Consider the following 11,957-nt stretch of genomic DNA (forward strand, 5'->3'; position numbering starts at 1 on the left):
GATGGGAAAGACGTGTGATCAACAGTGTGAAAGGCAGAGTGACAGAATTACAATAAATCTAAATAACGCTGTCTGGGGGCTGATTGGTTCGGAGAACGCTGACAGATAGATTACTGGACGAGAATAGTGACATTGAAATTGGGAGTTGTTCGAGTTTGGCAGCAAGAGATAAAAGAAGTGACGGAGAGAATAGAGCAGCAGGATTAATCCATATTTACCAACAAGAACCGAGACAGAACCAGAGGGAGAAGATCTTCCTGGTGAAAGTTCGGTAAAGTACCTGGAGGAGTTTTAGGTAAATTTTAACAAAGTAAAGGCTTCTTGTTGAATGCTTTGCACCACTTATGGCTCCCCCTTCTGGTGCTAAGAGTAGCTACACAAACACAGTCAATAAATCTTTATGAACTATGCCTCATTGTTGATCGATTTCTTTTCTAAGACAAGATAAGCCCTTATTTATCCCACAGTGGGTAAATATGCAGTGCTCCAGCAGTCAAGGTGAATAGTAGGGAACATCAATAGGAAATAAAAATAGACAACAGATGTACACAAGCATTGCCATATGTGGATATTCTGATATTGCACGGGTTCATCTGGATGAGGAAATAACAATATTGCAGATATCAATGATGCTGTAAAGATTCCTCCATAAGTACAGATGTTGCACAGATTGTATCAAGATTGCACAGATTCTTGTATAAGTAGAAGAAAAAAAAATAACGATTTTGCACAAATATTCCTCATGCACAGGTTTGAAAGTGTTGATACTGAACCAAAGTGAAGTAGTTCTTCAGTGTGCGATCTACTGGGAGCAGCGCTGGCTTTAGACTGTAATCCTTTCTCTAAATGCTCAGATTATTTTTTATCTCCAGCATCAGAAAACCTTTCATGGATGCTTCTTTAGGTTTTTCTGCTTTAAGCTTCGGAACACTCCCCTATGGTTCCTCCCACTTTCAGCTCTGGCAAACTCATCATGTTGATGGTTGATGTACAGATTTCAAAACCATCAAATATTGTGAAATACAGGCAGACTGACCAGGCATAGACGAGCATGATCACCATGATGTGAACTTCTTTGGCAAAGTGCTTGAATGAAGAGACTGACATGTTTAATCAAAACATATTGCTCTCAAGCTTGAACCATGATATGAGTCTTTCCAGAAAGTGTTTAATTTGGATAAATATAACATTTAAATTCATTGCTTTATTTGCTTTTGAGGAGATGTTTTATTACAGTTGAGGATAATGTAAAACCTAAATCAGGCAGCATTATGCCTCTTCTTAAATGTACTGGCTGTGACTCGATAATCCGACACTAAATGTAAAACCTTCTTTTATGTCGGATTGTCAAGACAGAGGTCCAGATACAAGAAAGGGCTTGATGCTGGAAGGCTCATTTGTTGTTAATATTTATTGTTTATAGTTGTTATAATAACTAGTGTATTGTTAGAACACTACGCATCACTGGATTTCACGCCTAATTGACGGATGCACTTGTGCACGTTTCGGCCACTTCCACCTCGTCGGCGCGCACCCCGGGGTGGAAGTGGCCGGAACGCACAGGCAGTATTTGGCTGCTGATGCTGGCTTAGTTAGTGGTCACAGTTCTGTTTCCACCATCGGTGGTGGCGGTGGCAGGTGAGTAGCAGATACGCTCCACTGTTACCATCCATGTTTACTTCCATAAACACTGAGCACGCTCGCTGCGTGACGTCATCATGTCCTCTTCTGCGCATGTGGGACACTTTTGGGTCGTATGAAGTTCACACAGCAGATCACATACAAGTCGCATTTAACTGGAAACGTGAAAAAACTCGCAAAAAAGTCAGATTTCACAAAGAAGTCTGAATTGAGCATGAAGTCCTGCAGTGTGAACGTAGCCAATCTGTGGGATTGTTCAGTCAGATAATACGCCGTTATCCTGATTGGTGACATTAAATGTCATGTCGGAGTCAGAATCCAAGGCTGTCGCTATGTTAAGGCTGTTTTTTGGGGGTTCTGTTCATGTTTCCTAAAAACCTGTCGGATAGCAAGGTTTTGGATTGTTAAGGGTCAGATTATCAAGTCACGACTGTGTATAAATGTAAGAAAAAGAAAAAGACGAGACAGCAGCAGAAGTTTGAACGAAAAATGATGAACATGAATGTAATTTCCTGGAGGCAGGGTTGAATGCTAACGGCTGTGGCTAAAGCTGAAGAGATAATGATTACAGATAAGTGAATTTAGTGTATCAGCAAGTCATATGATTGTATATAGATGAATGGTGGCATATTAGACGGTCAATATTATGACAGAGGGGATTCTAATATTGTGTCTGTAACTGCACAGATGAGCGGTTTCCTCGGCGTGTGAGTCTATTCGGCTTTGATATGATACCTACTCCGGTCAAACAGACTCTTCAGCGTCGCCTGAGAGCCAATTAATTTAAGAAATATGTGCAAACATACTATAATATATAATGAAAGAAACTTATGTAACTCTTATCCAATTTGTCCGGATAGAAACAGCTGCCACGTCAGATGAAAAGCCGTGAGAGATAACAGAATGTGTTGGAGCATATTGAGCTTTTGTTTTATTAGACCGTTCAAACTGCAAAGAGGCACAAAAAAAAAAAAAAGGCAGAAGAAGAAGAAGTGACTCTTACACAGCACTCATCTCTTTTGGAGTCTATGCACGACACTCCTCTGAATATTTCATACGGCACTTTTTATACCTTTGTAAGCACTACTGGAGATGTGTCTTTGAGTGTGTGTGACTCATCTGCTGGATGATATGATGAAAACCAAGAGGACCAGTCTGCACTCTCCAGAAGTAACGCTTTTGTCTTACTCCGCTTTGCAAACGCTGACAGCTGACAGTATTTACCATTGTAATGGTGTTCTATAGTCCGTGACCCTCCGCAGTTAGAAATAGGAGGAAAAATCAAGTCTAATCAGTTCGTATTTTGTTGCCAGTTTGGGTGACAATAGAGAATTTGTGTGTCTGACACAAGTGTAGCCTAAAACAAACGCACACAAAACCCAGAGCGGCTGACAAGTGTCTTAAATTCTCTCTTTACAAATTGAGTTTTTTGGGGGGTTGTTACAGTGAAATACAACAGATTCCTCCGTCTAAACCGAGTGCAGGGAGATCCCACGGCAGCGCTTTACGTTAAATCTACACTAAACTGACAGAGACACGATGAATGAGAAAATAACAGCTTCTCCTCGGATCTCTAACAATCCTTTTTGGATTCCAGAACACAAACCACTTCTATCATATCTTTCACCCTCGCTGCCCGAAATGCGATGAAACCGTTTTATTTACATGCGCCGGGCGTTCGCTCTCAGCGTGCAAACTCAGCAGCACTCAGCACTGATTGGTATCAATTCGGTGGCGACTGCGAGGTTAGCTAGCGAGACAGTTAAGGAAGGCGTCAACAGCGAGACAAGTGTTGAGATGTGTTTAGAAGAAATACGTAAAAGGTAGCAGGGGACGTACAAGTATAGATTCTGTCTTCCTCTGAGGGTGAAAAGTTTTTCACCTTGTTGACGTTTCCATGCAGGGATTTTAAGATGCTGGGAGAAAAATCATGGCCTCAACATCATGGCTGAGTAGTTCCACCTTAAAACTGCTCTACTACTCTAAAAAACACAGACTAAGACTTTCAGGGTTTCATATTTAACAAACTTAACTTTATTGTTTTAGACAATTGGTTTCCTGCTTGAACATCCATCCATTCATCCATCCATTATCTATACACCGCCTAATCCTCACTAGGGTCATGGGGGGCTGGAGTCTATCCCAGCTGACTCAGGGTGAAGGCAGGTTCACCTGGACAGGTAACCAGTCTATCACAGGGCTACACTTAGAGACAGACAACCAAGCACACTCACATTCACACCTACGGACAATTTAGAATCACCAATTAACCTCAGCATGTTTCTGGACTGTGTGGGAGGAAGCTGGAGAACCCGGAGAGAACCCACACTGCACGAGGAGAACATGCAAACTCCATGCGGGTTTCCTCACTGGGACCATGGACCCCCGGAAGACTAGCCAATACTTATGCTGGTGCTAACAGGGATCCTAATAAACAAAATGAAACCTTCTTGCTGCGAGGTGCAGTGCTAACCACTGAGCCACCTTGCAGCCCTTTGCTCGAACATGTATGAATGAACTACTCCAATATTACAACATCGCCATATATTTTTAGCTTTTTCACGTAATTTTATTTATCCTATTTTAACCACATTGCTGCTGCTGCTGCTACTATTGTACAGTTGTTGCCACCGTTTTGTGTCCAATTGCTCTACATTCCTTGAATTGCCTCCAGGGGACAAATAAAGTAGTTTTTTTTTTGGTTATTTGTTTGTTTTTATCTAAATTCTGAATTGTGTAGCATAGAGTAGCTTTACAGTGTTTGACTAATTAAGCTCATCTTGGAATTAAGCGTACTAGTTCCATCCAGCTCTCGTTTGTTTAAATGTGTATTAAGGCACTGGCGTAAAAAGCAACAAAGACTGCGTCCAACACACACTTTTACTGTATTGTTGGACTGTTGGAGGACATCATGAGCTCATTTAAAAGGGATTTGTAAAGATGTGATGGCCACATTCCTCATAAGACTCCTGCAGTCCATTCTGGATGTGTGGAAGGGAATTTATATGTTAGTATATCCCAAACAAATCACACGCCGGCATTTCAAGTAACGACATATGACTCAACCTCACATGTCAGCTAAGATGATCATCTATGAAATATCACAACAGGTGTTTTGCTCATTTTCACAACAAATGTCAATATAAGTGCTTCTGTCTTGTGATTGCTGTGGATCTACAGTGTCCACAATCTGAAGCAACAGTGGAGAGTTAAATATAAGCCATTTTAAAACAGAACTGGATTATATTCCTGGGAAAAAAAAAACATCTAAATATTTGGCTTTGACACTCACAGATGAGTCTTTAGGTGTTTAATGAATGACTAGAGAATAATTGTGTTAAGTTTGTTCAGTAAAAGCTTTTTAAAATATAATTTATTTCACTTCTTTTCTATTATTATAACAAGTTATATCATGATTGGTAATATAACAGGTTTTCTTCTTTTTGTACAGTCTGAACACAAACTTAGATGAACTTCCTGTTGCCAGTTTTTGCTCCTTAATGGATGTATTTCTGCCAGACCTGCTTATTTTAAAGTCTCTAAGCTGTAAGTTTTGACCTTGTTGACACGTATCCTTTACACAATTTGTTTCTGCCGTTTAGTCCACATGACGGGATTGTTGGAGCTGCAGCGCCGGTTTGAATCTGTAGACACAGTAACACACACACACGCAGGTTTAATGAAAAGTACCCAGACATCAACAGCAGTAAACACAGCGAGAACCACTTGGACAGAGTTCAAACCCCCACTGCACCGAGGTGGTGTAAGTGTGTGTGTGTGTGTGTGTGTGTGTGTGTGTCTGTGTGTGTGTGTGTAGTTTCAGCAGATGGGGACAGCAGCAGGTTGTGTGTTTGCTTGTTGGGGGGCCCTCGCTGCTTCCTCGGCGCTCTTCACAAAATGACCTCTGGAGTTTCGGGTGCAGACGTTCTGGAGAGCAGCCAGCCTAACAGCTCTCTATACATACATTACAGTATTACTCCAAAGCCCTCTCTGAAGTCACGATGCATCACCGGGGACAAAAAAAAAAAACCCTTTGAGTTTCAATTTAAGCTTCCACTGAGAGCCTTTAAAGTTCCCCTGAAAACTTTTAAAGCTCTGACTAAGTAAAGAGCCGCTACCCAGTGAACCCGGTGGAGCAACGCAGCAGCTGCAGTTCCTGTTAGGAGCTGGTGGAGAACAAAACGGAGCTAAAAGGAGAATAAATACTGGACTTAGGCCACGTTTACACATAGCCAGGTATTTACTAAACAGATGTACGTTTGGATTAATCGATGTATAGATAATGAATGGATGGATGGACATTGTTCGCACCAGATCGTTTTCAAAAAATCTTCGTTTACACAAACCCGCATGAGCACGTCATTAAGAGCTGCTGTGAGCTGCCAGACCTACAGGGGGCAGTGTGACGAGAAGCATAAAGCCATGCTAGCCAATCAGAATCCTGGAAAAAACACAACAATAAATGGCACGAATTACTTCCTGTTACTTCAACGATAACGGCGCGAGGGTCGTTTGTTTGGACCGACAAAGAAGCAAAAAGGCCAAAAGCGTTTGCACAAACGTTTAAAAAAAAAAAAAAAGCACTGCTTTAACAGCATCCATTTCTATCACAGCCGCCAAACTGTACACATGGTCGCACACATATGACGCTTTTGTCGCATACTGTGACGTCAAACTCGTCTCCTCCGGTCTACGTGCAAAGGTAAAGATGGAGTTTTTCCAAATCTCCACTCAGATATGATCGTTTTCGGTGACTTGTAGCTTCTTTTACGTGTAAACCAAAGGCCCAGACGCATTGAAATAACACTGTTTTTGCTCCGTGTAAACAAGGCCTCAGATCCATCATGACTCAAGTCTCCATAATATTACATCCCCATACGAATACACATCATTCTTAAATACATTTTTGAAAAAGAGCTTACTTTTGTTTGGAAATTAATATAATTGGTGACTTGGGATGCCCAGAGCTACAGCTAGGACGCTGGATGTTTGGATGGTGACATTAACCATCAGTCAGACTTTCACCCAGAAGAACCTTTTACATGTTAGAATCATATTTACAATTATGTACCAAAATACTTCAGGAAAAATATCACAGTTTGGGTAAAGACACAACCTTTCCACTGCATGTTTGAAGCCTCTTCAATCTCTAGTTACCACGGTGACAAGTCCCGCCCCATCTAATATATGATTGGCTGGTTTCAAAGGAGCAACAGCAAAGCAGTAAAATAAATAGCAAGCATATACCGATCAGAAACATATTTGTGCTACGTTACAAACAGACATAATCCAGCAAAAAAAAAAAAAAAGCATTTCCTTCCAAACCTAATTGAGATGCAGTCTAGTTGAACAGGAATGTAATTTTATGGAGACTGGGTCGCCGGATGAATCCCATTACTTACTTTATTCATCTCCGCGGGGAAATACAAGGTCAAAATTCAAATTCGGCACAATAATAAACAATGAAGTGGACAAGCGAGTTGAGCGAGCGTGGTGTTAATGACTTGTTGCGCTGCCCCCAAGTGGTCAAATGCAAGCAAAGCATTTAAATGTATTTTTGCCTTTTAATAACGACACATTGCAACTTATATGAAAATTACAAGTACTGGAGCACATGGCTAATTGGAACACAGTGGTACACATGTTTGTTTTGTGCGTGTTAGAACTCTGTTGAATTTTAGTGAATCAAAACCTGATTTTTCTTTACCATAGGCTAATTGACAAAAGGCACAAATAAAGGTTATCATTTTACACACCAGCTGCCCGCCTTCTCTACATACTTAACGCTGTTTATCATGTATTGATAACCAGGTGGCTTCGGCATTGACTCGACAAAATTCAGCTTATACAGTCCGATCGATACGCCCCCAAATCCCCGACATCGATTTCACATGATGAATATGTATGGAGCCGAAATGCAACCCTCCTCGGCGTCCTTTAGCCGCGTGTGGGTTCTGTTATGGATTTCCAACGCATATTTCATAGTGACAGATGAATGCGGCATTGACGAGCGCGAGCATTTAATGGAATGGATGTCGGAGGCATGTTTCTCGTTAGAACGTAAAGGCTTGAATAATTACCCATTGTGCATCACAGCAAGGTTGAAACTGGGCCAGGGGACAGAATCCATCGATCAGGAAATGTGTGTGTGTGTGTGTGTGTGTGTATTTGTGTCTTTTGGCAACCGCCTCTACCCTCATTAGGTTTCGTTTTGCTCGTTTTGTTGGGACAAAAACACCCTTTTGAGGACAAATCCAAAGTCTGATTGTAGTATGAAGGGTTTAGGGGGTTTTGATTGAATGCATGCAAGTCAATGTAATGTCCTCTATGATGGAAGCAGCTCTCCAGAAGCAGTATGGATTCTGTTGCTGTCTCCTAATTTGCTCCGGTGTTTGTTTTCTGGAAACGCTGTCGATTCAGGGGAGCAAACTTCAGGAGGCGCGTATTGAAAGAACGTCGGTTTGGTTAAAAAGCCGCAAATTGCAGAAGATTGCAGCGACGCGCCAAAATGAAGCCGCCGACGGTGAGCGTTTACAATCGAGTCTGTTTACACTCGAAAGACGCAAATTAAATTAACCGAGAGGAAAAAAAAAAAAAGAGAGCAAGAGAGGAGGGGGAAGGGAAAAAAAAAAAAGACGCTTCCTTATAATTCAACCCAATGACAAGCTCTCCTCTCAGGAAATGAAGTGATATTTAATTCAGAGATTTCACAGTCTAATGATGGAAGACGAAGGTGTGTGTGTGTGACGAGGGCGGTATGTAAATGTACAGTTTAATGACTGAGTGTGACCTCCCGTAAGTGTGTGTGTGCGAGAGAGAGAGAGAGAGAGAAAGAGGCTTTGTCACTGTCTAGACCTCGCTCGATCATCTTCGGTGTTCGTTCGCTCGCCGCCGTTAATGTCTGTGTGTGTATAAATGAAAAATGCATTAATGACTGAATACGGCCGAGACAGTGACAGTGCATTGACTGATGACGGAATGAACAAGCTCATTATTAAAGGTCTTATCACCCCTCAGCAGACGCGGTAACACACACACACACACACACACACACACACACACACACAGCCGAAGACAGAGACCTCACTCCTTGTTCAATGTCATATATGCATTTGTCATCATAATCAACACTTCGGCCCAAACTCACCTTCCTCAGAAGTTATACGACGACCTTTTGTAGGTCAAGGTTGCCCGAAGCAACCGACAACTCCTCTGTGTAGATGTGCAGCCAAAAAAAAATTATGTTCTGCAATTGTGTTTTGAGGGGAAAAGTTGTATTGCTTCCCAGCTTTTACAGTCAGGCAATCAGAAATGGCAAAACTCATCACAATCATTACCCGGAAGAGAGAAAAGAAGCTCCAAAAATGCTGCCAAAGGGTCGTATTTGAAGCCAGTTTTTGCAAATATAAGCAAGTTGTTTTGGGTTTTTTAGCTTTAAATGTACATATTGTGTTTTTTTATTTGCTTGCATCATGAGCAGAATGAACAGTCAGTGCCACGGTTGAGCGTTTCCACCTAAACAACATAAAACACCGCACATAAAACTCCAGTCTAGCCTACCTTGCCACTTTTTCCTGCTCGTTTTTTTTTGTTAGTGTGACTCATCGGATGTAGGATGCGGGAATAAGCTGCAGCTTCCTCCTTCCACGATCTGCTGTGTTAACGTTTCGCTACAGGAGACAACAACAACATCTGGGCAGCAGCCTACACGTTGGAATAGTTTTGCAGAGGACCTGGATGGTGCAGTGAGGAAGCCCTGCTACTGGTTTTCGGTGGATTATCTGTTGATTGCAGTTCTCGCCTTCCTGTATGCAAATGTTCCACCACAACTATCCCGCTCGTCACACCGGAACTGCAGCCTTCGCTTAGCAAAGCCCACGATGTTGGATTAGTTCAAAGAAATATTCAAGCAAGCTTTTTTGTTGTACAGAATAATGATCTGCCGGACAAAGACCGGTGAAGCTTGTTAGCTATGCATGACACAAATATTTTATTATATTTAACTTTTATTACTTAAGAGAGTGGAAAATAGTGGCTAAAACTGTCTGCTTCTCTAATGATAAACCATTATTATTGAAGGAAATATAAATAATACAGCCTCCCAGCGGGCTGCAGGGTGGCTCAGTGGTTAGCACTGTTGCCTCACAGCAAAAAGGTCGCTGGTTTACATCCTGATGAGGACACCTGGGATCTTTCTGCGTGGAGTTTGCATGTTCTCCCCGTGCAGTGTGGGTTCTCTGCAGGTTCTCCAGCTTCCTCCCACAGTCCAAAAACATGTTGAGGTTAATTGGTGATTCTAAATTGTCCGTAGGTGTGAATGTGAGTGTGCTTGGTTGTCTGTCTCTAAGTGTAGCCCTGTGATAGACTGGTTACCTGTCCAGGTGAACCTGCCTTCACCCTGAGTCAGCTGGGATAGACTCCAGCCCCCCTGAGACCCTAGTGAGGATTAAGTGGTGTATAGACGATGGATGGATGGATGGATCGCCTCCCAGCTCACAAATCTCATTGTTTTATCGGGTTTAGGCTGCTGTCTTCTGGACACTTTTCACCTTTTTCTTGTTTAGATGGAGGTGGGATCAAAAAAAAAGTACGATAATGATGATGATAACGCCCATTAGTGAAAGAAAATACAAAATACAACCATTTTAGCAGTCGGTTCCATTCAGTTTAACTTCTTTTAGAGCAGAGTTACACTTCTTAAAAGTAAAATCTCCCTAAAATTCTCATTACAAATAATAAGTTTGCTGTCTCTGAGTTTAGCTAAGTGACGTTCTTTACATTTTTTTGTGTAAATTTTTCCGTGTGAGAGATCAATAAAGTTGTTCTTATGTTATCTTTCTGGCTCATCACCACTGTGAATGTTAGCATTCTATAATAACTGATGAGATTTGGAATCACAGCATCATTTTCTTGTGTTATTATCATTTTTGTCTTGTTCCTGGCTTATCTGCATCATCCCTAAATCTTAGCAGTTAACTTGATCAGTAAATGAAGGTGACCAAGTAGTGCTAAACCAATCATTTAAAAGAATAATCAACAACAGCTTCGTTATAAAACAGAACTCTTAGAGGCGTCGGCCGGCGCGCTAAGTAACGACTCGACTTGATTAGTTTTATTTACTCCTCTCTCGCTGCGAGTGTTTGTGTCTGTTAGATTGGAGAACGTACTCAGAAGTTGATGCACGTCTTTCTACTTCAGCGCCTTGACGGTAATTCCACCTGCTCGACGTGAGAGACCGAGAGAGAGAGAGAGAGAGAGAGAGAGAGAAAGCACTTTAGCCCACAGATAGCAGAAAGATAATTAGCTAAATCTCCATGGGTGGCTGAGCCCCCTCCAGCCCCGGCGCTGGAAATAGTGTGTGTTCCCATCCATGCTGTCGGTGGGACCAGCGGCAGTTAGGTAAGAGTCCCTTATCTGATTTGAATCAACTAATTAGAATCACTAACTATACACTCTTCTTCCTCTCACACACACATGCCGGAGTGCTGAAAGACAGAGTGGTAGGAACTGTATATATGCTGCTCACATGTTCTTTGTGATCCTTTTTTCTTTTATTGTTTGTCTTTTTTTTTTTTTTCTGGTGTCATCTGGAAGCCGGCCGTGGGGGTATTTCAGCGGGCGACACGGAGAGAGATCTCAGGGGTCACAGTCAAATGGGTTTTTCATTGTTATCCTCTGAAGAGCGTTTTAGCTTCCATTGAGACTCATGAAGCAGGCTGCCGATTGCACTTAGTGCATTAGTGGCATTTCCATCCGACAAAATTAGGTTTGGAACAAGAGGGCACGTTTCATGATATTTCTGAACCTTTTCATGGAGACGGCATGTTCGGGGAAAATGGAAGACGAGCTTCTGAAGGCCCTCAAGTAGAGAGTTGTTCTGTAATTCATCTTTCTAACATGTAATAGAGTCGCTAACAGCTTTGTTTACCAGTCCTCCAGTGCTGAGGTGAACTGGGCCAAGATACCTCCCTCAAGAACATTATCTACTAAATATCAGTATCCTCTGTACACAAGAAGTTTCAGTAAACACATTAATGTGATGATGATGGTGGCGCACATAGACGCAGCGCCCCCTTCAGGAGACAGCGAGAGTGAACATTTAGTGTCTTATCCCAGACGTACATTCTGTAAAACTTGCTGGTTGAATAATCCTGAAGAAACGCTCTCTCAGGTTTTTTGTCCAATGGCAATAAACCTGATTTGATTTGATTGATGGAGAAATTAAATCATGTGGGAATACATCTTTGTTATTATAAAAACAAATGTTAAATGTCCCCGGAGACCCGAGTTTGGAAGCTCTCATACCTCACTAATAA

At 41.9% G+C, this 11,957-nt stretch overlaps 1 protein-coding gene across 1 annotated transcript in view; it reads left to right on the top strand.

Annotated features, from left to right (window-relative positions):
* The window catches only part of il1rapl2 (interleukin 1 receptor accessory protein-like 2), a 487,645-nt gene that overhangs the window by 349,692 nt on the left and 125,996 nt on the right, over window positions 1–11,957 (top strand). The window lies entirely within an intron of this gene.

The sequence above is a fragment of the Stegastes partitus genome, unplaced genomic scaffold, assembly GCF_000690725.1.
Source record: "Stegastes partitus isolate 25-593 unplaced genomic scaffold, Stegastes_partitus-1.0.2 Scaffold265, whole genome shotgun sequence".
Lineage (NCBI taxonomy): Eukaryota > Metazoa > Chordata > Actinopteri > Pomacentridae > Stegastes > Stegastes partitus.